At 39.8% G+C, this 14,292-nt stretch overlaps 1 protein-coding gene across 8 annotated transcripts in view; it reads left to right on the top strand.

Moving 5' to 3' along the window:
- TRIP12 (thyroid hormone receptor interactor 12) overlaps positions 1-14,292 on the top strand; it is a 64,294-nt gene that overhangs the window by 7,950 nt on the left and 42,052 nt on the right. For 7 of the 8 annotated variants that reach the window (XM_072143369.1, XM_072143368.1, XM_072143367.1 and 4 more), the window contains exon 1: positions 51-191. The exons of the other annotated variant lie outside the window; for it this stretch is intronic. The gene's annotated coding sequence lies outside the window, so the exon portion shown is untranslated. Of the gene's footprint in view, positions 1-50; positions 192-14,292 lie in introns of those variants that run through there. 8 annotated transcript variants of the gene reach the window in all.

Raw genomic sequence — 14,292 nt, 5'->3', positions numbered from 1 at the left:
GTTCGCGGAGGGATCCCGGCTTAGGCCCACCGTGTTATGGGTATTATGAAGTAGTGCGGTTGCTGTTTGCGGAAGGATCCAGAGCTGTAAAGTAGTGCGCGGAGGGATCTGGGCCTCGCGTCCTCAGCTGATCGGTGAGAAGGAGCCGGAGAGCAGCGGAGACATCTGGGGGGAGTGCGGCGGAGACAGAGGTACCCGAGCTGGGCCTTCCAGGGCTCCCCATGTCACTGCTAATGGTGTGAGACATGTAGCAGCCATTGTACACTGTGTTGCCATACTTGAGGACATGGCACCTCCAGCACTGGGGCCTGCCAGGAGGTCATAGCTTGTCTGTAGGCCCCAGTGCACACTAGCAGGATGATCCCAGCCATGCCCTGTATCAGCTCTGTGTATTATGTCTATGACTGCACCTGTGGAGGGTCCTGCCTGTGCCCATTGTGATGCCCCCCATTGGCACTCTAAGGCTTTGTTTATGTCCTGTGCTGTGCCTAGTATTAACCCCTTGCCTGCCAGCTGTCAGCATGTGATAGATGTGGTATGGATGCAGAAAGAACCCCCCTCCTGCATTATGTTTGTGCCCCCCTTGTCCTGTATAATAGGGTCTATATTAATACAATGGTAGTGATATAATAAAATACCGCCCCTCCCCCTATATATATGACACTGTGTGTATATAGGGTTATGTATATTTTAGCTTGCTTGTCTTTGTCACATACAGCTTCCTGTTATTGTTCTTCTAGGAGGATTTGGCCTAGTGACGTTGTAGGTGCTCTCCCTGATCAGATCCCAGGTCACGGTGTGTATGGGAGGCAGTACCTGGCGTGTCACCCGGGTCATGCATTGGCTGATGACTGAATTAGTGCTATTGGGGGGGTTGATGAGAATGGAAATGATTATAATTCTGGAATAGTAGAGAGGAGGAGGCTGCAGTCCCTAAGACGGTGACAGAATGGGATGTGGAGAAGGGGGACAAAGCTCTGCATCTTCCTCTTGTTTTCCTAAGGAGCAATACTGCACTCAGACAGGCCCGGCAGTGATGGATGGAATGACCCTGGTGGGGTCAGGGTCATTGTGCTAGAGAGCTTAAAGGACAGGTCTATCCGAGATACTAACACGGCAGTGAGGAATCTGCATCACCAGAGTCCTACTAGAATATCACTGATGGAGGACTATTACATCACCGATGAGAAAGCCTTGGCCTTGCCAGTCCCTCTACACAACACATTTAGGGTCACGAGCAGAGCACCAGTCATCCTACATATTCTAGAATGTTATGTCTTTATTTGGGTATAATGTAGTTTTTACACTTAAGCAATTCAAATCCAGCTACTGTAAATTTTGGTTCACTCATGTAGTAGGCCTTGAAGATCACATTGTGTGTCTAGAAGGAGATTTGATGCTGTTGTTCAGTGACTTTTTGCTTTGTGTGTTTTGATGCAATTGGATTGGCATGTCCTATGCATAGAGGTGATGAAAATGTTTTAGGCTTTTTATTGTTTGTTTTTTGTCTTTTTTTGTATGTTAAATGTGCACAATATGGACCTTACCCACTGCAGTATGTGTTGTCTATTGTGAATTATACAAAGCAAAGTGAAAAAGTACAGGCAGACCCCAAGTTACATACAAGATAGGTTCCATAGGTTTGTTCTTAAGTTGAATTTGTATGTAAGTAGAAAATGTATATTTTATAATTGTAGTTGTAGGCCCCATTGACAATTGTAGTTTAAAAATTTTAGCTGTAATGGGACCAAGAATTATCAATAAAGCTTCATTACAGACACCTTACAGCTGATCATTGCAGTCTGGGACTATAGTAACATCCAGAGAGCTTCACCAGAGGCCACAGTGGGCAGAGGGGTTCGTCTGTAACTAGGGGTCATCTGTATATCTGGTAGTAGGGACCACCTGTATACTAAAATTAGAAATGAATTGATTATAACAATCTTTATAGCGCCATCACGTTCTGCAGAGCTGTACAGATCATGGGGTTCAAATACGTCCCCAGACGTAAGACATTACAGAGTAATAACTTGGTCATAAGAAACAATGGCAGTGAGGGCCCTGATCACAAGAGCTTACACTCTGAGGGATGTATGCATTGAAACCTCTGAGATGATTGCTGCACATATCTTTGAACGTAGTGTAAACTTGTGGAAAGATGTGTATAAACCATAATAATGTTTATATAGCCCCATCATAATACACAGTGCTATATAGATCATGGCGTTTGTCCATGAAAAAAAAAATATAATATAATATGCAGTCCCCGGGTTACGTACAAGATAGGGTCTGTAGATTTGTTCTTAAGTTGAATTTGTATGTAAGTCGGAACTGTATATTTTATAATTGTAGTTCCAAACAAAAAAAAAAAAAATTTGCCCCAGTGACAATTGGATTTTGAAAATTTTTTGCTGAAATGGGACCAAAGATTATCAATAAAACTTAATAACAGACACCTTACAGCTGATCATTACAGTCCTGAGACTAAAGTAACATCCAGAGACTTCACCAGAGGTCACAGTGGGCAGAGGGGTCCGTCTGTAACTAGGGGTCATCTGTAAGTTGGGTGCACTTAAGTAGGGGACCGCCTGTATATGTCTTTAAAATATATTTTAGTGAAACTGATAATCTGTTCCAGGTAAGGGTCTTGTCTTTGTACAGAGGTGGTAAGTATGTGGATTTAGAGTTGATTATCGGCTTTAGTTTTTTGGTATACAGTTTACAGAACTGCAAAATTTCAGAGGGCTATGAGGTGAATGATATATAGAATATAATTGATTTTACATTTTTATAGCCTGTACACGGTTTCCCTATGCGTATGTCTCCCTTTTTCTCAATTTTTATTCTTAATTTTTTTTTTTCCTCTCGTTCCCCTTGCACCACATTTACATGGGGGTTTCCTGCTTTTTAGAAATGCCACAGAGGAACCCATCAGCAAAGTGGCACAAAAGGATTGGGGACAAAGGATTTTAGGGAGGCACCAGCCAGAAAAAAGGCCTGAAACCATTTTATATTTAAAGGAAACCTCTGAATCCTGCATGAAAAATCGGGACACTCGCTCCTAGATCCAGTGACTGTGGTAACCTTTTTATATTTGTTTAAATTATGCTTATGAGCCTAAAGTGCTGCTACACTGTGAATGAGCACTTCCCCCTCCTACTGCGTGAGATTACAGCTGGGAGGGGAAAAGTGGTGAGGAGGGGGGGACCGTGTAACAGCCTGTGAAGCTACATCACGTGGGGGCACTGGTAACAACCCAAGAGCATGGTTGGCATTCGCATAATTTTAAAAGTTGATAGTAGAAGGAAGGAGGCCATGGATAAGAAGTATAAGATTATCACAGTCACAGTGCCTGGATCTATGAGTAAGTGTCCCTGGTTTATCATGAGGTTGATGGTAGATTTCCTTTTCCTTCTTCTTCTTTTTTTTCTTTCAAATTTATTATAATCTAGTAGTTGTGAGCTCCAATGTTTTTTTTTTTTTTTTTTTTTTTTTTTAGGGTGTGTATGTGTGTATATATTTAGTATAAAACCCGGCACAGACTTTGGTGGCTTTACTTATAGGCAAGCATAAGCAACCAATCAGAGTCCATGTTTCACTTCTCCACAGCAGTTTAGACAATAGCAGCTGTGCTGTGATTGGTACAGTGTAGGATGAGGTCTTTCATTTTCCATGATGTACAGAGGACTTTCAGGTTTGAGGTAAAAGTTTGCTTAAATTTAAGGAAAGACACATTCTTTAGTTTCCTTACGACATTAGGAATTTATGTGACATTGTTAAACAATGCAGGTTACTGACAAAGGAATATGAAAGATGGGAGTTTCAGGTGAGGTCATTTAGGGTATTTTACCTCAGGTAAATCAGGCTCTGCTAGAGAACATAAAGTCCAAGGCCTGAGTATTGATTTTATTTTTGTTATTATTATTATTTTATAAAAAATGTCTGAGAAAAGAACTGTTCTAGCTGCTCATGATGACCAATCAGAGCTGAGCTTTCATTTCCGCACAACGGTTAATAAAATGAAAGCTGTGCTCTAATTTGTTGTCATGAGCAACTAGAACAGTAGAAGCAAGAAGTGCATAAAAATGAAAAAAAAAAAGATGGGTACAGTATTCTACTCCCTAATTTTTTTTCTTTATTTTTTTTTTTCCTAGTTTTCCTTTCGCAAACTTCATCTAGAAACTTGAATATACCCTTACCTTAAGGGCTTATTCACATTTCTATTATTCATATCCTCATGCCATCACATGTCTGTTTTTATCTTCGTAGACCCACGGTCTGCAGAACTTCTTTTTTTATGTTGGCAGAGCATGGAAGTCAATGGGTCAGTAAAAAAAAAAAAAAAATGACCGCCAGCCACACAGTTATTATTTGAGTGTGGTCTTATTTATTCTTAGATGAGAATCTAATCTAGATGCAATCTAATTTTTGCAAACCATCAGTTTTATTTTGCGGACGTGAAAAAAAAAAAGTGGTAAAACAGACGTGGATACAGCATGGACTGCAAATGGACGCACAGAGAGAATGGTCACTTGGAAAAAGTGGGGTTTTCTAAAGCTGATTGTTTGTGTTTTCAAACTTAACAACTTAAGACCTGGCATCATTTCTGGGGAATTTGGCACGAAATCAGCTTTATTTCCAATTTTTTTTTTTAAAGGGGAAGTCCACGTTAAAAAAAAAAAAAAAAAAATTTTAAATGCACAAATCTGTCACACAAGCTTAATTTTTTTTCCCGTATATTGCTTATACATTATTGCTTGCAAAAAAAAAATTTATTTTTCCAATTCTCATTCATTTTTGTGCTACTGAAATACGCAATAGTTTCCAAATGAAGCATCCGGCACGGGGGGCTTGGTGACTATCGCAAGCGTTTCAGTTACAGCCTCCCCCCGCTGCCTTTGAATCATATTGCTAATTTAACGCTGCGTGTGGCCTAACGGTATTTCTCACTTTTGCAGAATTTTTGCTATGTTATTTTTGTTTTCAAGAGTAACTGTAAAGTTGCTCCATAATACCTGTATCATGCTTCTTCCTATTTGATAAAGGGCTAATGGCCATCTTTAAAAGCCTCTCAGCTTTTCCTGAAGTGGGCGGGACTTCCCCGTTGTGACATCAGCTGTGGGCAGCCAGTCGGGACACAGAATCTAGGGTAGAGCAAGGCAGGGAAGATACAGAGCACTGGAGCTCTGTGCTCCTAGTAAGAAATGATCTTACAGTAACACCACAAAGAAATATAAATATTAAAATATGTCCAACTACACCATAAAACACATACATACAAATAAAAAGATAAACACATGTTACATACACATAAATATATACAATAAAATCTATCCAGGAGACCACCTCTCTGGGAGGACCCCCTATTTAAAAGACTGAATTAAAATATACACAACAATCGCCCACCCCTAACGTCTACAATCGGTGCCAAACCCCTGTTTGCCGGCGTTTTGATTGTCACTTCCAGTGATGTCATTGGGGAGTTCTGTTGCCATGACAGATCATACAGAGCCCCGAGGCTGTCTTGTTTTAACCCATGTATTACAATGTGCGATTTGCACATTATAACAGATGGTATGGAAAATCCCCATATACTGCTATGACCTTAGTGAGTCTATAAAATAGTGAAAAAAAAAAAATAATAATAATTAAACCTAAAAGTTCAAATCACCCCCCCCCCCTTTCCTTAGAACTAATATAAAAATAAGGGTAAAAATCATAGACTTGTAAGTTATCTTCGCGTCCCATAATCATGGTTATTCCTGACGTTGAACCCCGTAACGGAAAATGACACCGAAATGTCCAAAATGACTCTTTTTCGCCATTTTGCAACATCTAAAAAATGTAACAAAAAGTGAACAAAAGGTTCACAAAAGTCTGCTCATCTTGCATCATACACAACCCCGTACACCGAAGTGTGGAAAACTTATTAGCGTCAGAAGATGGCGAAATTCCAAATTTTTTTTTTTTCGTACACAAGTTTTTCATTTTTTAAAATGTATTAAAACACAATAAAACCTGTATAAATTTGGCATCCCTGTAATCGCACCGAACCAAAGAATAAAGTAGAGGTGTTATTTGGAGTGCCCTGTGAAAGTCGTAAAAACCAAGGCCACAAGACAGTGGCGCAAATCCTTTTTTTTTTTTTTTTTTTCCCCTACAGATTTCACCACATTTTGGAATTTTTTTTTTTTTTTTTTTCCTCCTTCCCAGTACAGGCGGTCCCCTACTTAAGAACACCCAACTTGCATACGATCCCTAATTACAAATGTATACAATCCTAGTTCTTATGACATTACTACATGTGTAAAATCCAATTGTCACAGAGACCAAAAAAAAAAAATTTGTCGGGAGCTACAATTATAAAATATACAGTTCCGACTTGCATACAAATTCAACTTAAGAACAAACCTACAGAACCTATCCTATACGTAACCCAGGGACTAGCTGTACAAGGCATGGAATAATACATACCATCACTGCGAAGTGCAATTTGTTACGCAGAAATGCACAGAAAAATGAAAAGTTATATTTTATTTTTATTTTTTTTAAGGTGGGGAGCGAAAATTTAAACAAAGGCCGCAGTATTTTCCCTTGGACACTGTAACCCTGCTTCATACGTATTTACTACATATAATAGACCTAGTAGGGATAACCTGACGGAGAATGGACAATTATTCCTGCCTCTGGTACCATGTGATGATCTCATTAGAAGCAGTTTTCATTCCCAATGAGGAGAATTGAAGGCCAGAACACCCTACTTTATTTTCTATTCCTGTCTCTGAAGTTCTCTGGAGAGATTTTCCCAGTAGCTTCTACTATTGCCTTGTGATTTTCTTTCATATCAGTGCCAGGCATGCACAGAAGATATTCTGTAAATAGCACTTCCTGTTTTGCTTTATTGATAAGTGGTATTTCCCTAGTGCTGCTGCTATCAGTGTTTTGACCATTTAGATCTATTATATACAAAGGTGATTTCTGATAGTTTGGCTTTCTAACTTCTTTTCACACCGTATAATATAATGTAATGGTAATATAGGAAATATATAGAGGCGTCGAGGACCTGCACTGATGTATGGTATTTACAGCTTTTGTGCAGGGATGTACAGGTATTTGTAAGTGGGAAAACTTGCCTGGGATCAAAGGATGGAGAGGTCTGTAATTTTTTTATTGAGAGGCGGAATGTAAAAATCCAGAAAATCCGTTTTTATGACTTTATTTAAATAGCTTTTTATTGCATGAAATAAATATTTGATAAATAGAAAAACATTACATAATATTTGTTACAAAAACAAATTACAGGGGTCAGACCTGTATTTTATGACCAAGTTTGCACACATTGCAGCAGGGATTTTAGCCCAGTCTTCCATACAGATCCTCTCCAAAACTTTCAGGTTTTGAGCCTGTTGCTGGACGTGGAGATTTTATTAGTGAAGTTCACAGATGAAAAAAGTGTGCACAAAAAAAAAATGCTAGTGATTTCCCTCTCGATTTACCTCCTGGACACAGGTTGTATCTGGCTAAGGCAGAATTCTCTCTATTTGTCTGCAGTGGTGAACAAAATTTTTTTTTTAACCAAACCCTTTTAGCCAAGTCCTTTCACTCTCCTGGTGAAAATAAAACCCTGGTAGGAGAGAAGCCCATGTGTTCTCTGCCCAAGATTTTATATTAAAGGGGTTCTCAGGAGGTGGAAAAACATGGCTGCAGTCTTCCAAAAACAGCACCACACCGGACCATGGTTACTGCCAGTACTGCAGCTCAGCGCTATAGAAATGAATGGAGCTTAGTTGCAATACCACACACTACCCATGGTCAGGTGAGGCGCTGTTTTTGGAAGCCTGCAGCCATGTTTTTCCACCTCCAGAGAACCCCTTTAAAAGCTCATGGGAAGACCTTACACCAGGCAGCACCATGATCCGCTCCAGGCCTGTGAGGTTGTGTTCATCAGTCACTTTGCCTCTTTATGGCATTCAAGTAAATGGTAGTGTGCGTTATGGATGGAAAAGAAGAACAAGCTATTGTCCAAATGCTGCAGTTTCTTCTAAAACCTTATCAGGGTTCAGGTAGTAAATCCTAGAATACCCCTTTAGCCGCTTGGCAATGTCGGCTTATATATTTATGTTTCTGCATCCAGGGGTATAACTTGTATGGCACAAAATAGATTTCGCAGTTGAATGATAAAGGATGCACTTAGGCCAAGAAAACAAAAGTTTAAAAATAATATATATATTTTTTTTTGTACAATTCAGGTTAAATCCATATTGCTCTAGACAGGTTGGTAGAGTTTTTTAGGGCTGAATTTCTGCAGTCTTCCAGTCATCAATTGACTTCTGAAATGGAAATCTGCGTAAAATTGGCAGCAGAAAATTAACAAAATAAAGTGTAATGTACATAAGTTTTTCCATAATCTCTTTGGCGTGGATGGTACTAGGGTGAGTGTATTATGTGTAACAGACCACGTGTATTCACTTTGTGAAACTGTGTGGCACCAGATGGAAACCAGTGAACAATACTCGGCATGTTATTTCAGATGATTTTTGAGAGCTAAGACGAGGCCAGAATTTCATACTGTGAACTCTGTGTGAAATGGTCCTTAATCACAGATTTTCTGTGCTTATTTTCTTGTGAAAATTCCACCATATAATAAAATAGTTTTCAAGTGAACGTGTTTTTGGCAAAGTAATGTAGACTGTTCTGTGCACATTTTACATACAGAATTCCTGCAGCATTTACCACCGAGGTAATTCTTCTGCCATTCTACCAGCATAAGAAACGAGGTGGAATCAGATGGCTCCTGATTCGTTTTTATGCATTGCAAAAGTTGAGTTCTGCTCCAAGATCTATAGCAAATAAATACCGTATATACTTGAGTATAAGCCGAGGCCTCTAATTTTACCACAAAAACCTGGTAAAACCTATTTCTTTTTTTCTTGAGTATAAGTTGAGTTTGGGTTTTCAGCACATTTTTTTTGTGCTGAAAAACTAGGCTTATACTCGAGTATATATGGTAAGTTGCCAGAAAGCATTTATAAATATTACACACTGCAGAAAAAAAATAAACTACATGTGCAGAAGGCCTCGGGCAGTGTTCACACGTTGCTTCAAATAAGCTTTTTGGTGCACCAGAGGAGTAGCCGTGGCTAGTGTGTTCTTGTTTTTCTTTGTATATTAAATTCATATTAAAATCTACCTACACAACAGTAATGCTGACCAAAAGAAAGATTAGAAAGATTATAAAAATTGGAAGTAAATTTTATGATGAAGGCCTAAAAACAAAATGGCCTATTAACTCTTTGTTCCTGGGACATCCAATCTGTAATCCCTTTGAAGCCCTTGGCGTTTGCGGTTAGCTGTTCTATTTTTAACGTTGCAATCTGCATTCAATATTTATGCTCCACGTGTGAACTTGCAGCAGGTCTGACGATGCATTGGATAGATGGGCTATGCTGCTGTGAATTAACCTGTGCCCTGCCTGGACAGGCTAAGTGATTTCTGATCTATGCCATAGTCTGTCTATATAGTATCAAATCATTTAAAAAGAGTTGCATCTTGACTGGTTTGTCTCGCTGTCTATGTTTTCCAGTTGGGGTCCATGCTTTATATTGCAATGAAACATTTTCTGAGCCAATGATCACCCCCTATGTTCTGTTTCTTGTGTGAGGCTTAATTGCCACAGAATTTTGGACTGAAACCTAAAACTGTAGTTAGTTGGGTCAGCGTGACATGGGTGCATATCTTTTATATGATGAAGCTGTCCTCTGTGGAGATGGTTAGGTTACTTCTACTGGCAAATGGATCCTGTACATCTAAACTTTGCATATACTCTCCATAGGCACTTTCCATCTCCAAAATGTATGGAAAACCGTGCTTTAACTCTGCCTCCTGTCGCAGAATAATTTTAATGGGACTATTAATATTAAAATATCATATTGTGTTGTGTTTGACATAAACTAAGTTTAATAATGTGGCATTGAATAAATAAAAATTCAGAAAGTCATAGGGGCTGTTTTTTACATAAATGTGATCAGGCTAAGATAATACACTTTGTGTATCAGCAGCAAAATTCTGGCCCTAGGTATGAACTGCAAAACTGTAAGCAGGTTTTGTTATTGGCTACTATTGGTTTTATTATTGGCTCTTGAGTGGACCCTGCAGACTGTGCATTATACATCTAATTTCCTGTTTGAGGATTTTCATACAAAAATTCAGCAGCATAATACAGTAACATCAAAGTGGATGTGATTTGAAATAAGTAATGTGTGAACGCATCGTGTGCAGATAGCCTAGCACAGTGCCGCATAGTAAGTGTGCTATGTATAAAAAAAGCGTGTGTTTTGTGCAGATTTACTTAAGTTTCCCTTAACCTCCTAAAGGGCATCCACCACCAGGATTAAGGACTGTATGCAAATAGGTGTTAATGGGGCCCGAGCTAATTTGCATACGTTTTTTTATCCTGGTGAAAGATGTCCTTTTAATGCTTCGCCATACTATTACGGTGTGAAGCTGGGCTTGGGGTGAACCCTTTGTCATACAGACATGGGGTTTGCTACACATATGACTATTTGTACTCTGTAAAGTAGTATTTTATTTGTATGTGTCCCCTATGATTTGTACAGCGCTACAGAATATGTTAGTGCTATATAAATAAAGATTCATTATTATATTGCTAGGACGACATATACTGCAATACTGTACAGGAGCGATCAGATTGTTTAAGGTTAAAAAAAATTATTTAAAATATTCTAATCCCCCCCCCCCCCATTTTTTTCCCCTAGAACTGATACGAAAAATAAACCGTAAAAATCAAACATTTCGATATTGCTGTGCCCCAAAATGCCTGATCTATCAATATAAAAACGGTTATATCCGGCGGTGAACCCCATAAGAAAAAATGGCGTCCAAATGTCTGAAACGCCATCACACAACCTACACAAATTTGGTATCGCCGTGCTTTTACCGACCTAATAAAGCTCACATATCATTTTGAGTGTTCAGTAAAAGTCGTAGAAACTGAGCCCACAAGACAGTGATGCAAATGTGTTGTTTCACCACATTTGGAAACTTTTTTTTTTTTCCAGTATACGGCATGGAACAATAAAGTCACTGAGAAATACAATTTGTAGCGCAAAAAAAGTAATCTCTCTCACATCTCTGTGCAAGGAAATGATCTTTGAAGGTGGGGAGGGAAAAATGAATGAAAAAAGGCTGCGCTGCAAATGGGGTTAAATCTGGGCTTTTGTTTACGAAAGCATTTTTGTTCTAGTTTTTGATTGCTGTATTGTTGTGAGGACCGTGTTTTATAATAAGAAACCTTGGCACCAATCCCATGAATGCGCTTTGTTGGTTGGTTAGACCTCAATGTGAATGTGCCAATTTGTATTTTTTTTATAGAATGGGGAGTTAACAAATTTACCAAGCATCTTTCATATCGAGACTGGAGCACCAGTTGGGCTTGTTTTTACCTCACTTTTTTTTTTTTTTTTCTTTCCCCTCTTGCTATTTACGGAACAGCACATATATGGGGGCACACATGGATAAAATCACCTGTATGTGGTCAGAGTTTGACTTTTGGCTTACCTCTCCCTGATTACATTGAGGCTACTCCCGATTTGTGCATATGTATTGACCTTAACCAATGCGATCAGGAACAACCTATATTGCACTTTACTGTTTGCATTCTTTACATGCGGTACTTGTTCCCCATCATATGGGATTGGAAGTAAATCCTCTCCGTTCCACGTGTGAATGTGGCCTTAATCTCCTTTAAGGCTGCGGTCACACATTGCGTTTTGGTTGTGTTTAACACATGCATTCTCAAACAGCTGAAGAGATTTGCCTAATTACCGTATATCCTTGTGTATAAGCCAAGTTTTTCAACACAAAAAAAAACTGCTGAAAAACCTCACCTTGGCTTATACACGAGTCTATTAAAAAAAAAACTTTGTATACTCCCCCCTCCGGCGGCCCGATGTCGGCTCGTCGTCTTTCTTCCATGCGGCTCCTCTTCTCTCTTCTTCAACAGGCGGCATGGAAGCGGTCATGTTATCTTCTGGCCGGTGCATACTATGACGTCAGCAGCAGCCGCATCATAGTATGCGCCTGCTGGAAGATAACATGGCCGCGTCCATACCGGCTGTTAAAGAAGACAGAAGAAAGAAGACGAGCTGTGCCAACATCGGGAATCCACGCTGATCATCGGAAGGTGAGTATATAAGTGTTTTTTTTTTTTTTGTTTAGTGCTGGGGGCGGGCTGGCTGTATACTAGGCGGGGCTGTGACCAATGCATTTCCCACCCTCGGCTTATACTCGAGTATATACGGTACATTGTTGTTAAAATTGCATTTACAAAACTTGTGTTAACGTTTTAATGCATGTGTTTTTTTAACACATGCATTAACATTACATTAACGCTTGCGTTTTGCGAACGCAGTGTTGACAATGTAATTGGGCAAATCTCCTCAGTGTGCTTCCGTTACAAAGCGAAATCAAATCGCTGACGTGTGACGCCACCCTAAGAGTGATATCACGCGTTGCGTTTATGGACTACTTTAAAGCAGGCGTTTTTGTTTGTTTATCATGTGTTTGGCTGGTTTGAATCTGTTTATCTTCATTTCTAGAAGTGTAGGCAGCTGTGAAATGGATTAAAACCTGCCAAATGCATGGAAAACGTACAGTCTGTCTAGAAAAAACAGACCAACGATGCGCCGTGTGACATCACCTTTAGGCTGGTGCCACGCGCACCGCTTTGTCTGCGTTTGAAAACGCAGACAAAGCCTCACCCACCGCATCGGCGCTTCTATGGAAACGCCTGCGATCGGGAACGAGCCGCCGGTGTTTTCCGTTAATTTAATGCAAACCGCCGGCGGCACACGTGTTTCAAAACGCCATGTGTGGCATCACCCTTAGCCTTCTTTAGGTACAACCTTGTCTGTGCACAGGTGTTGGCACTATTGTGATATGGCTGTTGTATCTATTGCTAAAACTTTCCTTGTAAAATGTATGCTCGTATATAATGTATACATATTTTACAAATGTATACACACACACACACAGCACGACTGACTTTGTTACAACCAGTCCCTGCTATTGTTGGCCGTGTTGTGTAATTGTTAGAGGAAGCTGCCATGAGTCAGCTTGGCAGGCGTGAACATTGTTGTGTAGCAGTAGACTCTCTTAATGACGTGGGGCTCATTGGGACCAATGGATAGATAGTAAGAAATCTGTGGCTTTTATACGTTATGGGTGTGACCGTTTTCCATTGTATTTGGCTATGAACGTAACAAAGTTTGTACAGCTCGCTGGCAGAACAAGTGTTCCCTGAATACTAACCTGACCAGATGTGTGCAACGTTGTACCATTAAATCAATTAAATCAGCTGTTCACCAAAGTTTTTTTTTTTTCAATAGATTTTTTTTTTTATTATAGAATATTTTTTCATGCCCTGTTTACACATTTATTTTAGTATGGGCTGTCTGTCTGACTAGTGTTCCCCAACCACCGGTCCGTAGATCAAGACCTGTCTGTGGGAAACCTGCTTCTGGTCCGCGGCTTACCTCTGTAAAAAGAAAAACTCCCCTTCCCTGTTCCCTTATAGCTTAATTTTCACATCTGTAGCATGCAAACCAAATGATATTTATGAACTGAAAAATGTTGCCAGAGTATTTTTTAATATTTCTTAGGTTCTTGTCTAATAGACAAATAAGTATCTGGGCTGTGATCACGAAGGGTGATGGCAGACGTGTCACCTTGGCTGCGTTTGCAAACGCAGCCAAGACGCACCTACCGGGGCGGGCCGCGGCCCGATTGCATTGGTGTTTCTATGGACCAAAATGCAACGTGTGAACATTAGACCTTGTTCATAGCTGTGTTCAGACCTCCACAATAACTTGTCACTTAAATAATAAAGGATCTAATAGACTCCAATTAAGATGCTTTTTGAGTCTCGTTGCATCTTCTATCCAATTTTCTGTCTCTGGTAACGCTGCATTCACATAACGTTCACGGGCATATAGAAATGCAAGTGAACTGGAGCAGGGAGGGACTTTGCCTGGTATGACAAAACTCAATGTCATTAGTCACAAAATGAAGCTTAAATAGTTTGATTTTATTATTCACAAAATGTTCTGGCCTCTCTAAAGTATAAAGAATTAAAGTTCTACTGGCCCTTTGTCTGTTGATTTTTCTCTGCGTGGAGCAGAGAGAAGATGGCCGCTGGTCAACTGCCTGGGCAGGTCATGTGACCACCACTATGTTTGGCTGTAGTCGGTTGGTTGCAGTACATCCACTATGACC

This window comes from Engystomops pustulosus, chromosome 3, assembly GCF_040894005.1.
Source record: "Engystomops pustulosus chromosome 3, aEngPut4.maternal, whole genome shotgun sequence".
Classification (NCBI taxonomy): domain Eukaryota; kingdom Metazoa; phylum Chordata; class Amphibia; order Anura; family Leptodactylidae; genus Engystomops; species Engystomops pustulosus.
Note: the sequence above shows the minus strand (reverse complement) of the source record. Positions and strands in the feature narration are given on the sequence as shown.